Genomic DNA, 16,329 nt, shown 5'->3' with positions numbered 1-16,329 from the left:
TAGCCAAGGGACAAAACCCTTCGGCTGTAAAGTAGTGGGAAAAAAGAGCTTTCAACTCTGTTTGGAATAAATCTGTGTGTGTGTGTGTGTATGTGTGTGTGTATGTGTGTGCGCGCACACACATATATATACACACACACACATTTTTTTAATACATGTATATCAAAGTAACCCCCACGAGAATCGCTCTGGCTCTCCGTTAGCACCAGTAGCCGAGGGGTTTACAAACTTGAACCCGGAATCTGCCGCCTCCGGGCGTCAGGCGCTCTTTGCATTGCCACGGAAGCCTGGTCAGGGAGCTTGCTGGAAATCGGAAGCCGGGAGGGAAAGAAGCGGCCCGCTGGGCGTTTTCTCCCAGGGACCGACTAGCTGGGCAGGGCACGCGCCGCCGTTGGCGGCCTCGGCGCTGCGAACTCGCCGCCGGCCCCGCCTCCTGGCCGTCTTCCAAGCAAGCCCCTCCTTCCCGCCCCGCTACAAACAGCGGGAACGCGGCCACGGGGCGTCACTGAGGCAGCTGCCGGCCGGGTTAGGAGGCCGGTTGCCGGTGCGGTGCGGGTGGGGCAGGCGTTCACCAGGTTCCAGTCTGCCTTCCCGCCACCGCAGGACTTGGGGACAGGGACACCGCCTTTGCCGCCACCACCACCGCCTCTCCACGGAGCCCTCCCGGAGTGACTCCTCCGCGGCTGTGTGAGGGTCTTCGGCACAAGCCTTAGCAGCTGCAGCTCCCAGTCGTAGCAGGCAAGTTTGGGGCGGCGTGGGGGTGGGGGCTGGGAGGGCGGGTAGGCGCACCTTGCCCCAGGTCTGTTTAGGAAGCCGAGGCTTAGGGTGTGCGGGCCACCACTGCGCTGTGCGGAGTCGGGCTCAGGGCAGGAACGCCGGTGGGGTCCAGGGAGGTTGTGCAGGGGAAGTTCCTAGAGCTCGGCCCCTTGCGGCGGGAGTACTGGGAATTGGGCGCCTCGGGAGGTGGCACCGCCCCTCCTGTAGGCACAAGCTGGCTGGGGGCGGTGAGAGCCCAGCGGGGCTGATTGCGCCGGGTATCGTGCAGTGGCGTGGACGTGCCGGATACGCGTGTAGCGCGAGAAGAACTGCGCCCAGACGCAGGTGAGTGTATTGGAGGGGGAGAGGGGGAGGGGTCCTTTCCAGAAAAAGGGCAGGATTCCTAGGGTGGACAGGCAACCCCGCCTTGTGGGAGTCTGTGTGCACTCCAGCCAGGTGGTGTCTGGTGGCGTGCCCACTTGGTACAGCGCCTCCTCGCGCGTGGTCCTAGGAGCTCCCAGGGCGTTTCGGGACTTCCAGCGGCCACGCAGTGTGAGGAGGTGGCCGCCCATGGCCGAGCAAAGAGGATCCCCAGGGCTTCTCGCCCTTGGCAGAACAGAGGATTCCCCCGGCTTCTCTCTCAGTTGCACGGTGTTAGTTAGGTGAGGCCCGGCGCAGCCTTGCAAGGTTGCAGCCCCAGGTCTATTGCCCAGGTCGCTTCCCGGTTTTCGCTCCAGTAGCGCGCTGGGCGGGAATCGTGGAGCGGATCGGGCTGGGCCGTGGGCGAGGCAGGCTCCGGGGCTTTGGTTTGCTCTTGGAGGTTGCAGCAGCAGCGCCTCCAGCTCTGCTGGGGAGCACTGGCCAGCCGCGACCACATGCACCCACGTGTGCGTGCACTGGTGACATTGGTGGAGTCTTTCGAGGACCAGCATCGGTTCACCAGCAGGTGCTCCTCCAGTGGTCGTGATAGTGACCAGCAAACAGCCTTTACAAGGCGTTTCTTTAAAAGCCTACTTGTTATCCTAGAGAGCTGGAGCTGGAAACCTAGATGTGAGCTACGAGTTGTAACTGGCCAGATGGTCATTTAAAATAGCATTTTAAAAGATCATCTTTATGATAAGATTTTCATATTTTCTGAGGAAAGGAGGACTGGTTATCCGCTGTGTATTCTCCCTCGTTCCCTCCCCATAGAATGGTGCTTAACAATACCAAATGAAATACCTCAGGCAAGGACAAAGACCTTTTAAAAAACTTAAGTTTTTGGTGGACCTACCCATAATAATTCTGTCTTTTTAAAAACGTAGCTCAGCCCCCAAACGTGGAGCAAATAAGTCCATTTAAAACCACCCGAATACCAGTTGGGGTGTAATTTCCCCGTGACATTAAGAGAAATCGGTTTGTTTGAAATACTGTTTAGTTGCCCTTGAAGACAGTTTTCTCAAGAATCGTTTTCCTTGAGTCGTCTGAATTTTAAGGTAGCTCTTTCTTGCGGAAACTGACCTGGAGTCTGCATTTTGGTGAGTGGGTGGGAAAGCTTTACTGAATCTACTTCCTCATCTGGACCTTTGGGACTAGAAATGGTGACTTTTGTTGGATGGACTGGAACGTCACTGCATTTGTTTTGGAGATTATATACATATACATGTATATGTAAGAGGTTTGTAGAAATGTTGATTTAACACTGCTCAGATAGGGAGGTGCATACTAAGAGAAAGTGCCCTTGGAAAAGGGGGAGGGGAGGGAAAGAGGGGAGGCAAGAAGACAAACATTTGGAAGAAAATGTCTTGGGTGGGGTAGGGAAAATTAGGTTATGAAGAAACACATTGCATCCAATTTTATAGGATTCCTCTGCTCTTTTATTTTTTTCTTTTCCTCTTTGAGAGAATATTTTTGTGTTTGTGCGATCAGTACCTGGTGCCTTATACCCTATTTGGGTAACTTAGTTCTGCAACCTTTCAGGGAATGAGGTTTTTTTGTTTCCCCTTCAAAGACAGAGCCTTAGTCATTTAAGCCCCCCATTCCACCCTCCACTCCTTGTCTTTAGGTGTTTCCTCCACTGTGTAGTGTTTGCTCTTAGGAATCATGTCAGGTCAGCTGTTTTAAGCTGCATACACTCTTCATGGTTCAAGAGAATTTTAGTTTTAGGAAATGCTCCTAGAATAGTGCAGGTACCCAATACTGGTCAGTGACAGCCAGGCACATCTGTTATTTACTGCCACACTTTATTTTATTATTTTTCTCTAGGCTCAGTGTTATTCAAATTTCTTTTCTAATTTTGTCTTTGTTGTTGGTTTGGTCTGGGTAATGCTTCTTCACCAGAGACTCAAATTCCTTCTCTGACTGGATTTTGGGTAATTGCTTTTAATTAAGACCCAGCTCTCAGTGGGCTTTGAAGAACAAGACTCTAAGTGGCATTTATACTACCCCATTCCTTAATCCAGCCTTTTGGTTCTTGGTACACAGGCAGATGTTCCTGGCTGGATCCTTGTTGCCACTTCCAGCCTTCAGTGCCTATCTTGTTAACATGATTATGATTTTAAAAAATAAGGCTCCTCCCAATCCCCAACCTCTTTCTCTTCTCTTCTAGAAGCAAGTCCCAAGTTCTCTTTAAGGATACACAACAAAGCCATCCAGAAGAATATCCTGACTTCTCAGCTGGGGTCAACCTTTCCTCTTTCTGATGGAACAAGAAAATTAAAATAAAACCTGTGCCACTTTTCTACTGTTAGCATGGTACAAGAGCATCACAAATGACCGTTTTTCATGTTCTTTTTCCCCAAAGTACTGGATGGTCCAAAATAACATCTTATCAAGGCTGACTTGATCATTTGCCGTTTTGATCTCATTTGAAGTAATTTTAAATCTGTATCATCACATTCTTATTGCCACCTTTGCCACCAATAATCTTGATTTGTAAGTAAGGGAGGCCAGAGATCCGCGGGACTTAGCTTGGTCAGGTTATTTCTTTTATATAGCATGGGGGGCTGGATGGTGTACTACCCTGTGGAAAACCTGCCCATAGCACTCCACCGCAGCTCTTCTGATTCTTTGGCTACTCAGCTGGACAGGCCAATGACTACACTAAACCATGTATTAGGTGGTGTTTTTGTTTGTTTGTGTTGGAGCTTGGGTACTGGGTTGGAAGCAGGGTTGCTTTAGGACATGTGACCTGTACAGTCATAATCCCTCCCCTTTGAAATTCCTAAATTTTTGGACAAGAGGACCCTGTACTTTGATTTTACTTATTCTGATCAGAGGCTTTTCTCGGTTGTTAATATTCAGCTGCCAGTATTTGCTCCTCTGTGCTAATACATTATAAACCAGTGTGAAATTGAAGGTTTATGCACTGGTGATGCCACACCCAACTCCTGAATTAATACTGTGGAGGACATTAGATAACACAGGATGTTCACTTGCTTTGTCTAGTTTCGATTTACAAATGTGGAGGTCTTTACCTGTTCTGGTTACTCACAGAACCCACACCTTGTGTCCTTTAATGTCAAACTCTTTGTTTTATATGTTGCTCATTGGGAAGAACATTTATTATCTACTTATTTGATTCAGGATACTAGTGTTTGTAACACTAGTTGCTTTTGTCTGTCTTGATTTCAAGTAATACAAATTTGGTACATAGAAAGACACTTAAGCTTGAAAAGCATTTATTTTGTTTTAAGGCTTTTGTGTATTAAAAGATGAATGTTTTACTATAAATAGGATTGGTAACTTTTGGAATCTGAACTAAAAATAGGAACTAGTATAGTAAAATTTTATAGAGGTTTTATGGAGTATTTAGAAATTTCAATAATAAGAAATAAACAGATTTGGCTTTTAGCATGCGTGATGTATGTCATAACTGTAGTTTTAGTAAGGTCACAGGATAATTTTTTAAAGGGAAGATGACTTTTTATATCACTAGCCTCATAACTACATTCTGAGAAACCCTGTGCTAGGTGCCTTCCTATAGGCATCTTCCGATTTAATACCAATGCTCAGTTTTCAGAGATTGGTCTACATAAAACTATCTGTTTTTGGTAAAGGTGTTAGTATTTGTTTTTACAGAGCTTTTGGGTTGTTAGACTTTGCATCAGTTTCATTGATATTCCTAACTGGATGTTTCTTTTTTTTTTTTTTAAGTTGCTGAATAGTTTTGTGTGACGACAGGTAAAGGTTTTTTTCTTGTAAGAAATCTTCAGGCAGAGAATAGGTGATTCAGGAAGGAGTGGAATAGGTAAAATAACCAAGAAGGTCATAGGACTTGGTGGCCTGGGGTTAAAACCAAATCAGTTTGAAGGTTATCTTAGTAATTGTAAGTAACCGTGTTTTTGTTTTTTAAAATTTGCACTTTCCATGTACTTGTCTGTGTTTTTGTTGTTACTGATTTCTATTATGTCATTTTCAGACTAAAAATGAATAGCAAATAAGGTTTGACAGGCAAGACTCCCTTCCCCACTTTTAGAAATTTCTTATTTGAAAAAATTTGACCGTTTTTCGTACTAGGCTTATTCAGTTATAGTAAAATGATAGTTTGTTTTTTTTTTAAACATGTAGATTTTGCTATAGATCAGATACATTTTGAACTCTTAGGCTGAGATATGTTTGTTTGTCTCTTGTCTAATGTAATAGTGATAAATGCTTGAGACTTTCCCCTTGACTTAAAAAAGGAGCGTGTCTCACAATAAGGAAATTTATACGTGATGTGACTAGCTTTTCTTTTCCTGCAGAATTTTGTTGTTGTGAAGTGTCCACCATGGGAGATTATTTCAGCAAATTTAAACAGTATATTAACATAATATCAGAAAAATTTGTCTTTTTATAAATATCAAACCAATCAACTTCTTTCAGGGTGGGATGTTATTTCATTTTGCTTTTATAGTTAGCCGTGTTCAAACTCATTTCAAGCTTCATTAGACATTTTCTTGACTAATTTTATCTCCTTATGAGAATAGGGGCAAGAGTTGTTTTAGAATTATTAGCTTTCCTGTTTTTCCTTATTGAGTTACTGTACAATTGAAATTTCTTGTTAATATTGAGGATCTCTGAGCATTTGAAGAAAGCTGAGCGCCCTTTCTCTCTAGGGAAATGGACACAGACATTTTTATACAGTTTTTACCATCCTGCCCTCTGGAGTAGAGTGTTAAAATGTGGTTTTATTTGGGAAATAGGACTTTGAAAATTGGAGTTGTCTTCCTGCGTTGGTGGCAGCAGGGCTGAGTTGTTCAGGTTAGCGCTGTCTGCTGAGTTGTTAGTGGTGTGGGTCTCCGCATTCATCCAAGACGGACTCGGAGCTTCCTTGTCTCCCTGCGGTTTGTTTGAAAATCCATTCTGATTTTGTAAACAAATATTACACATGTAAGGTCTTCTTGTGAGTACACTGCTGCCAGTTCAGCTACTGAGTTGTCTTGCCTCAGTAGGTTTTGTCACTTACGTTGAAATTTTAATTTAGCCGAGCTAGGTGGAGACTACTAGGCTGGGAGTCTGAAGTTTCTATCATCTGGTTTTGGCTCAGTTACCTGTGTCCTTGGTTCCTTAACCTTTCTTTGAGTTAAAACATGCACCCTCACATATCAAGGACGGATGAAGATGAGCGTATGTCAAATTTTTGGCAGTGGAATGACAATGTTTACTGAATTGTGGGTGGTAATAGGTGATTCAAATAGATGAGATTTTATGTATTTGACCCTTCAGTGTGTTTTGTTAACTGTTGTTTTTAGTGATTCTTTATAACATATCATCATATAATGTATATTTCTGCCAGGAGGAAAGAGAAATTTCCCAAACTGTAGCAAGGGTTGGGAGAATTGTGACTTTGAACATTTCAGTATGGAAATGGATATAAATATATCTAAGATGATGGAATTTGGAATGGGAGTTTAAAATGCATTTTTTTCCTTGAAAACACAAATAATGCTAAAATTAATTATGCATAAATTATGTGAATTTATCCAGCTAACATTTCAGGAATATAAATGTCTTAATTTAAATTTTCCATCTTTTTTCAATGACAAATCAAGTTTTTAAGCATTTACATTAAAGTAATTGGTCTATATTTTCCTGATTTGAATGTTGTTTACTCTCTTACCAAGGATTTATTCCTATACATCACAATAGGGAGTTTACACAGAAATACGTGATTTTTCCTGCTTGATTCAGTGCCCGCCCACCACCCCAGGTGAAAGTCATTGATGGATGCCTTGTCAAGTAAGTTATTGGAAATTGCTCACTTGTTTAGTTTTTAAAGGGTATTTAACATTTTTTTATTCTTAAGGCATCATTTGTGTGTATCAGAAGTACAAGAGGAATTTCTCAAAGCAAATAAATCACAGTGTATTTGAAAATAAATTTAGTGAGTTGGGTAAGGTGGGGAAAATATTCCTGGTACTGACTGTACTTGATCTTGAGTTTCCTCTGAGCTACTTCGCAAAAGTGAGAGTTTTCTGTTTCACTGATGCGGCTTCTCTGTTGGAGGTACCTCTGGTGACCTGAGGACCACCCACCTTTATTGCAGAGCCAACCAGAACATTTACATATACAAAGTTTATTATAGAGTGAGCAAGTTTTTATAACCTATTGCCAGGTAAGGCCTATTTCTGTATGAGTTTACTCAACACCATTTTCTCTCCCCTAGGTGTTACTTACTGATTGCAGGTTTACTTTGTTTAAACCCTTGGGATCCTTTCTGACCTATGGCTGTGAATGACTCATGGACTTTTCCCAAATACCTTAGGTGCTTCTGACTTTCGTCCTTTCCCTGCCGTTGTCTCTGCAAGGAACTTGACCTTCCCACGGCCTTCATGTCTTCTTTGTGCTAGCCCTCTGTCCTGTAGTCACCTGTCTATGCTGCTGAGCCCTGTGCTTATTCCACTTCTAGCCTGGCAATTCTGGGTCATGTGCAGCCTGCTCACTTGTCCCTTTATTTTCTTGCTCGGCTTGTATTTTGGCATTGGCTCTTAAGCATGTGTTTCATTTTTCTCACTGAAGAATACAGTACCCTCATCCATGGGTTTGCTTTCTGAGGTTTTTGATACCCATGGTCTGAAAATATTAAATGGGAGAATTCCAGAAATAAAAAGTTCATAAGTTTTAAATTGCACATTGTTCTGAGTAGCGTGATGAAATCTCACGCCATCCCTCTTTGAATATGAATCATCTCTTTGCCCAGCGTCTCCAGGCTGTATCCACACTCCCTGCTGGTTAGTAAGTAGCAATCCGGTTATCAGATCTACTCTCTTGGTATTGTGTGCTTGTGTTCAGATAACCTTTATTTTACATACTGATGGCCCCCAAACACAAACTTGGTGATGCTAGCAATTCGAAAAGTTATAAAGTGCTTCTTTTTAAAAAAATACATGTTTTTATTGATTTTTTTTTTTTTTTTTTGTAGAGTGAGAGGAAGGGAGAGAGAGATAAGAACACCAATGTGAGAGAAAAACATCGATTGACTGCCTCCTGCACACCCACTACTGGGGATTGAGCCCATGACCAAGGCATGTGCCCTGCCGGGAATTGAACCAGGACCTTTCAGTCCATGGGATGATGCTCAGTCCACTGAGCCACACCCGCTGAGCTAAAGTGCTTCTTTTAAGTGAAAAGGTGAAAGTTCTTAATAAGGCATTATATTATCTCATATCATCATCAGGATCAGTACAGTATTAAAAGGTATTTTGAGAGAGAGGGAGAGCGATCACATTCACATATATATTATTACAGTATATTGTTCTATTTTGTTATTGTTAACACCTTACTGTGCTTAATTTATAATTTAATTTTTATCATGGGTATGTATGTATGTATAGGAAAATAGTATTTATAGGGTCCCATAATGTCCATGGCTTTAGGCATCCACTGGGTGGGGATGTCTTAGGACATATCCCCACTATATAAAGGGGGTACATATTTTCTGTGACTAAGTGAATTGCAGCTACTAGCAGATGAAGCAGAGAAACTGGTAGAAATGGATAAGTAGTTTCCTCCGTAGATTCTAAATGGTGGCCCAAGGGCTGCATATTGTCTGTAATTGTTTTCTTTGGCCTATGTTGTATTTTTAAAAAGTTGTCAGTTATTGATTTAGGTGTAGGGAAATATCATGAAAAGACCAGGGCCATATTTTATGTCTCTTGAAAAGTTGGCAGGAAAGAGCAACACTAGGCCCATATTCATCAACTGCACCCTTTACATGGAGCGTGGTGAGTTTCACTGAAGATTACAGTGGTTCTCAACCTTCCTGATGCCGCGACCCTTTAATACAGTTCCTCATGTTGTGGTGACCCCCAACCATAAAATTTTTGTTGCTACTTCATAACTGTAATTTTGCTACTGTTATATCTTAGGCCACCCCTATGAAAGGGTTGTTCAACCCCCAAAGTGGTCATGACCCACAGGTTGAGAACCGCTGCTTAAGAATAAATTACTACCTGATCTTTGTGGGTATTGGAGTTTGTGACTCTCATGCCATCTTTCTGAAAACCATGAGCATTAAACAGTTTACTCAAATGTAAAGACAGAGGCAGTGGTTTTAAAGTCATCATATTCTTTTGATTTTCTCAGTGTTTGCAAATAATGTTTGAGTGATGTTGTTAGATTGCGCCTTACAAATTCAGATCTTGTAGTCTCCTTTACTTCAGTTAGAGAAGTCTTGTCTTGGACTTCTCCTTCCTTAACCCCTGGTTGCAAGACGGTTTCCCCTTTTTGCAGGAGATGTGCTGCCTTCAGTTTTATCTTCCCTTACCCCTCCCCTGGGATGTTAGACCTGGCCCCACTGGGAGCAGGGATTTCTTCCTGCCTGTGGCTTGCTTGTACTTGTTCAGATGCTTTAGGGTCAGCAGAGCTTGCTTGGTGCTGTGAACACTAATAGGATGTTATGAACTGTTTGAAAGAGGCCCGTTTGTGGACCTCCTGCTACCCTCATTGCTGGTGGTGTCAGCTTAGAAAAGACAGTCCCCCTCAGGTTGCTGTAAAAAGAGCTGATACGACAGGTTACCAGGTGAGAGGTTTATATGTGTTGTCCTTCCTCTTCCCCCTTCTTTTCTTCCAGTCTTCGGCCTTTCTCCTGTCTAGAAACAGCAGGGCACCTTCAGCAAAGCTCTCCCCCACCTCTGCAGTAGAGAGCTGATCGCCCGAAGTAGAAAGAAGCTCCACATGTCATGTTCGGGCCAGTGCTGTAGTTTTATTGTACAGTAAGGAAAGTGGATATTATTAATCTACTCCTGAGCATAATAGCACACTTTGAATAGCAGAGAGCAACTTTGGTGTGTGTTAATGTCTAGTGAGATGAATGCAGATGAATGCTAAGTAGGTAGAAAATGTCAGTGTAGAGCCTTCCCTTTTGGTAACTTACAGCACTTACATTTCTAGTTAACTTTTTGTTCAGCCTGGCAAACAGATATGAAGATCTGTTTTATCAACCCAGCACTAATGTAGCTTTTGAGGATGGAACAATGCCTTTAAAGCCCTTTTTTCCTGGCAGCCACTTGTGCTAGGCCAATCATAACGAGGAATTAGAATGTGTCCCTGTGTTGAACATCTTAGCAAAACCCTTCGGCACAATAGAAGCTTAATGCTGGCAGTTTTAATAACTGGCGCAGTCTCCAGCCCAGCTAAATTTTTTAAAATATATATTTGGAGTGTGAGTAAAAGTGTATGGTTATTTTTAAAAACTTATTTTGAATTACTGTGTATTTAAAAATATATATTATTGCCCTGGCCGGTTTGGCTCAGCGGTTAGAGCATCAGCCTGTGGTCCCGAGAGACCTGGGTTCGGTTCCCGCTAAGGGCATGTACCTTGGTTGCAGTTTGTCCCCGGCCCTGGTCGGTCGTGTGGGTGGCAGCCACTCGATGTGTCCCTTTCACATCGATGTTTCTCTCTCTCTCTCTCTTCCTCTCTCTCCCTCCCACTCTACCTGAACAAAAAATGTCCTCGGGTGAGGATAAAAAAAAAAATATATATATATATATATATATATATATATTATTGTAGGTATATTTTGAATTTTTCTAATCCTCACCGAGAACATGTTTTTCATTGATTTTGGAGTGGGGGGAGAGAGAAACACCAATTTGAGAGAGAAACATCCATTGGTTGCCTCCTGTATGCACCCCAGCTGGTGATCAAATCCGAAACCTAGGTACGTGACCTGACCAGGAATCGAACCTGTAACTGTTTGGTGCATGGGATGACACTCCAACCCACTAAGGCACACTGGCCAGGGCTGAACTTATTTTTAAGAGGCAGTTGAAAAGAACTCTTGGTACCAAGCATCTTCCATGATTATATGATTCTTTTAGAAGAACATGTTACTTATTTTGATGAACCCTGGAGCACCTAGTTGAGGGGCTTCCAGGATATCTTCATTGTTTGGGGGGGTGGGGGTGGAGAATTAAGAATTGGTAATAAAAACCAAGTTTTCTCCCTAACTGTTGAGAGTCGTCGTCATGGCGTTTCCCTTGTGTGATAAGAAAGGCTTTGGTGTCTGTGGGCTGGTGGTTAACGTCAGCCCTTTCCCAAACTCATCACAAGTTTTTTCTTTTAGTTTTGTTAGAGGATCTTAAAAAAAGTGCCTTCAAGTTTTTTTGTATTGGGACTATGCTTAGGAGCCAGGATGATGGTGTATACCGTTTCATCACACATTGTTACTAAGAGCTAGAAGCAGAGAGAGGTTAGAGCAGTTTCTAACGTACTCTTATCTTCATATTTCTTGGCCTGTCTGCTTAGGGAGCTGAGGCTGAGGCTGGAACTGGTCATTTAAAATATGTCAACACCCCCACCCCACCCCCTGGGAGCTTAATAGTATTTAAGGAATTGAGAAAGGGACATAATCTCTGTCTGTCATCTGGCCATTCGGGATATGGCCAGGTCACTGCATGTTGCTCCAGGGATAGAAGTATGTGTCTTCTCTTGGTCAGTTTTGTGTATATATTTATTTGCTTAGTTTTTGTGTCTCTTTAGTCTTACCTTTCCTCTCACATCATTTTGTTCCTTTTTTCTTTTTCCTTTTTTTTTTTAAAACAGGCTTAATTCACTTTATTTTTCTTGTACACAATTATGTGGTAGTCACAGCTGGAGCCTGGGTCCTCTCCACAGAAACTCTGGTGTGAGTCTTTATAAGACGGTCAGTGAATTCCTGATAGGGGAAGTTGGTGAACACAGTCTCTTTCCAGAGACCGGGAGCGAGACAGCTATAGGTCTTGGAGATGGCATCGAAGGTGGCCTTGGTGAAGTTGCCCAGTGGCAGTGCAGCCCCAGGCCGAGGTGTAGCAGTTGGCGATAGCAGCTATCAATCAGCAGCTGCTTCTTGGGCACAGGGACTGAGACGATGCCAGTGCCCCTGGGGGTGGGGAGGAGGTGCACCAGCACAGAGACACAGCGGCTGGTCACCTTGCAAGGGACAGTGTGGGTGACCTTGTGCCCCCAGTAGCCTCACTGCACAAAGACAGTAGAGCGCTTGGCCAGGATGATGGCCTCATGGATGGCAGTGGCTACTTCCTTTGAGCGCCTAACACCCAAACCAGCCTGTCCATTGTAGTCCCAATGGCGACAGATGCCTCGAACCCGGTCTTCCAGCCAGCATGGGTCTGCTTTTGCATGGGCATAATCTTCAAATCCTCGTCCTTGAGGGATGCCCTCAGGAAAAGGTCAGTGATCTCAGATTCCTCGATGGGCAAGGAAAATAGTAAATCTCTTCCAGGGACTTGATTTTCATGTCCTTGCCCAGGCGGCCCAGGTTGGTGATGGCGACTCACTCCTTAGGAATCTATTTGTCCTCCGCCCTGCCTCCCTGAGCTCTGCTGCCTCGCCCCACCCTGACCCCGGGCCCTGGACCCTGACCTAACCCCAACTGCAACCGCAACTTTGGTCATAACCTGGGCCCTGGGTGTGTTGCCAAATCCTCTACTGAAGCCTCCTCAGCCTCCCATTCCAGGTCCCTGCCTCCGGGCCTTCCTGCAGCACTGGCCTCATCCACTATCCGGTGTCTCCTGGAAGGAAAGAAACCATTCTGTTCCTTTTGATTCTCTCTCGGGGTATGAATAACTATTTCCGGGTTTGCCCGGAGCCCAGTCACAGGTGAAGAGTATTTATGCAATGTGGAACCTGCCAAGTTTTAAGTTGTGGCTGGGGAGAAACACCGCGGTGATTGTCTTAATTTTGCTGTTGTCCTGCAAGAATGGATCTCAGGCAGGTATGTGGAACTACCCTTTCCCCCAACCCTTTCCCTATAATTTTATTCTTTTGATAGCATGATGTGCCAGGAATCTCCTCTGGGTATCACATTTTTCAAAACACCTAGAAAAAAGTCATAAAGATTATAATGTTTCTTTGGCTCCTTCCCTTATAGTTCCCGTGGCAGGAAGGCAGGGACAGGTCAGAAGCTGGGATGCCTTTAAGAGCACTGATCTGTACCTTCCCCTTGAGTCTTCCTCATGCCCAAGGCCACGTCCACTGGGAGCACGGGCTCCAAGGCTGCTGCTGATGGGAGCTTTCTCATGCCGGTTCTTGGTCTCCTCGGGTCTGGCTGTTGCTTTTCTGCATGAATAACATTTACATTACTTTTTTTCCTCTTCCTTATGAAAGGTGATTGACGGTTCTATATGCCTGCTGTATCTCCTTGGGTTGCTGGAGCTGACTGAGAATAATGTATCCTTGGATTTTTTAAATTTGGCTAATCTACCAGTGTTATTTTATGGACAGTAGGGGGCAAAGTTTGATTTCATGGTGAACAACCTAGATGTGTGATCTAGAGAAGAAAAGTAAAGAGATCTTTTTTTTTTTTCTTTTGTGCAACTTCTAAAGTAACTTCTAAATGATTGCCTTTTAGAACTGCAGTTAGAATTAAGAGTTTTTGTATGGGTCAGTCAAGTTGGCAGTGTATTGAGAGGGGGCTGCAAGGAGCTGCCTGCTTCTAGCTGCTGACAAACCTGGCTCTAAGGACAGAGAACAGGTGGAGTCAATCACTGAAGGTGGTGTACCACCTGCAATGATGGAACAAGGCGAGAAGCAGCATTTACTCTAGAAACGGTGGGGCACCTAGTGTTTCTGTTCTTCCAGGACCTTACCACAGCTCCTTGGGATAATAGTTTATAGATGAGGAAAAGGGGGCCTAGGATTTGCCCAAAGATTCAGCCTCCTGAGTGGGGAAGCAGGACCTAGGTCTTTGACTCAAGAATGATGTCCTGCCCTGGCCGGTTTGGCTCAGTGGTTGGAGCATTGGCCTGCGGACCAGAGAGTCCTGGGTTCGGTTCCTGCTAGGGGCACATACAAAAAAAAAGTAAAAAAAAGAATGATGTCCTTTCCACCTCTGGTAGTTCTGGTTGTGGTTGAAAGTGGCTGAAGCCAGAGACAGATCCAGGAGGTAGCTCCGCAACTGTATCTCGGCTCTAGGGCTCAGAGTTGGGCTCCTCGGTGGAGCTGTTGTAAACAGGCTTTTGTGTTGGAGGCTTCACCTAAGTCCCTGAAGCACTGCGGCAGCATGCCCACCACCTTTCCTAGGGCCAGGATTCTGACTTTGCCTTAATTTTGGTCTGTGACTAGGTGACTTCTGGAAGGATCCCATCACAGGCAGGTGTCTTCCTGATGCCAGCTGGCAGTCTTGACTTGGAGGATGACGTTTTGGAACCGTATGAAGTATGGATTGGTTATTTTCTATAAGTGAGAGAAAGAAGACACTGTCTTCAGACTTATTTTAGGATGTGGTTAAAGTAAAAAAAAAAGATCAAAATACTGTATGCTCTCTTCCCAGTGAAGGTGGCGTTTAGATAACCCTAGCTCATTGTTGCAGAGAACCTGTAAGGGCTACTCCTAAAACTTGTCAAGTTTCTGAAACTAATACGTTCCAAATCTGATGGGCTTTTAGAAATACCACTGTTTTTGTTCTGAGAAAAAAAACTTTTCAGGTCAGGTGCTTAATAGGATGCATGATGTCTAAACTTGAATCAATAAAATATCCACCCAGTAAAGATTGTTATTGATTCATCTTGTTTCTCCAGCTTAACTTATACAGATTGGGTGGAGGGTACATGGGGAAGAATACAGATTCTAGATAATCTTTTTGTTCTTCCCTAGAAAGGAGACATCTGTCTTGTTTATTACTTTCTCTTGCATCTAGTGTACTAGTTCAGGAAATATTTGTTTAATTCACTTGAATTCAAAGTTTGGAATTCAAATAATGCAGAGGAAAAGTGAGATAAGTACTTGAAACTCCCTATGGATCGAGAAAGTTTTATTTGCATCTTAGGTTAGTCATGTGGATAAGGTGCTCCAGCAGTGAGCTCTGCAGAGTCTAGATCTTTTATTCTCTTCACCTGGGGCGTTGCAACGCGCTGTCTTTTTCTGATTTTGAAGTATAATTTATCAGCATTTTTTCCCATAGCATTTTTCCTGTGTATTGATTGAGGTGGTAAACACTAAAGAGGAATGTCTGTTAAGCTTTTTGCTTGGTTTAAAGGACTTTACCAACTCACTCAGAATTGTAGTTTGTCATTGATTATGTTATTTGGTTAGTTTATGAATAAACTTTTATAGACCTCTCAGACAGAACCTGGCACCCTATCCCATTTCTTTACAGTGCTGTGTTTTGCGCAGTATTCATTTAAATTTAAACTAAACATGAATATCATATCATTTTGAGACTGTCTTTAAAACATTTTTTTGGGATGCAAGAGGCTTAGGCAGTTTTCTTTGTAGAAACCTTAGACGGCATTTATTTATTAAAAAATATTTCTTTGCCCTGGCCAGTTTGGTTCAACGGTTAGAGCATTGGCGGTCCAGAGAGACCCGGGTTCGGTTTCCGCTAAGGGCACGTACCTCAGTTGCAGTTTGTCCCTGGCCCTAGTTGGGGTCATGTGGGTGGCAGCCAGTAGATGTGTCTCTCTCATATCGATGTTTCTCTCTCTCTCTCCCTCCCTCTTTTCCTCCCACTTTATCTGAAGATGAATGCAAAAAGTATCCTCAAGTGAGGATAAAATATATATATATATATAATCACCTGAATGGCTTTTGGGCAGTCCCTTAATCCTAAAAGGCATTGTATGTTTGTAAGAGATTGATTGAGTCTGGGATATTGCTGTAAGTAATCAGATAAAAACAAGGAAGAACAAAAGGTTAAAAAGAGGAGGAAGTAAATTCTCCATGTGGCTTGTTTTCTCATCCACACAGATCATCGGAACTGAACAGTACAGTGAATTTATGACATGGGATTTTAAAATACTATTTTTGCTGCTTAATATTTGATCATTCTACTTCCTAGAATATATAGGGTGTGGCAAAAGTAGATGTACAGTTGTTCATATGGAAAATAATACAATATTTAATAAATAATAATACAAGAAGAAACTCTGTTTCACATACTCACAACTGTAAACCTACTTTTGCTCCACCCTGAATTCTTGATTCATGAGTTTCTTCAGAGAAGTGGACTCTCGTGGTTAAACAGTTTTCTCGCTTTAAATATTGCTTGGTAATCAAACTTTGTCTCCCCTTTAGTTTAATCATCTAGAATGGTTTCCTTTGGATATAGCATCTTTCTAATTGGCTCTTATTTCATCACAGCTTTTAGTTCTCCCCTTTTCCTTAGGTGCCAAACG

General features: G+C 43.2%; 1 protein-coding gene across 23 annotated transcripts in view; it reads left to right on the top strand.

The window, feature by feature from the left end:
* The window catches only part of ELAVL2 (ELAV like RNA binding protein 2), a 159,285-nt gene that overhangs the window by 27,166 nt on the left and 115,790 nt on the right, over positions 1–16,329 (top strand). Inside the window, exon 1 of one of the 23 annotated variants that reach the window (XM_036260478.1) lies at positions 857–1,101. The exons of the other annotated variants lie outside the window; for them this stretch is intronic. The gene's annotated coding sequence lies outside the window, so the exon portion shown is untranslated. Of the gene's footprint in view, positions 1–856; positions 1,102–16,329 lie in introns of those variants that run through there. 23 annotated transcript variants of the gene reach the window in all.

Source organism: Molossus molossus, unplaced genomic scaffold, assembly GCF_014108415.1.
Source record: "Molossus molossus isolate mMolMol1 unplaced genomic scaffold, mMolMol1.p scaffold_m16_p_14, whole genome shotgun sequence".
Taxonomy (NCBI): Eukaryota; Metazoa; Chordata; class Mammalia; order Chiroptera; family Molossidae; genus Molossus; species Molossus molossus.
Note: the sequence above shows the minus strand (reverse complement) of the source record. Positions and strands in the feature narration are given on the sequence as shown.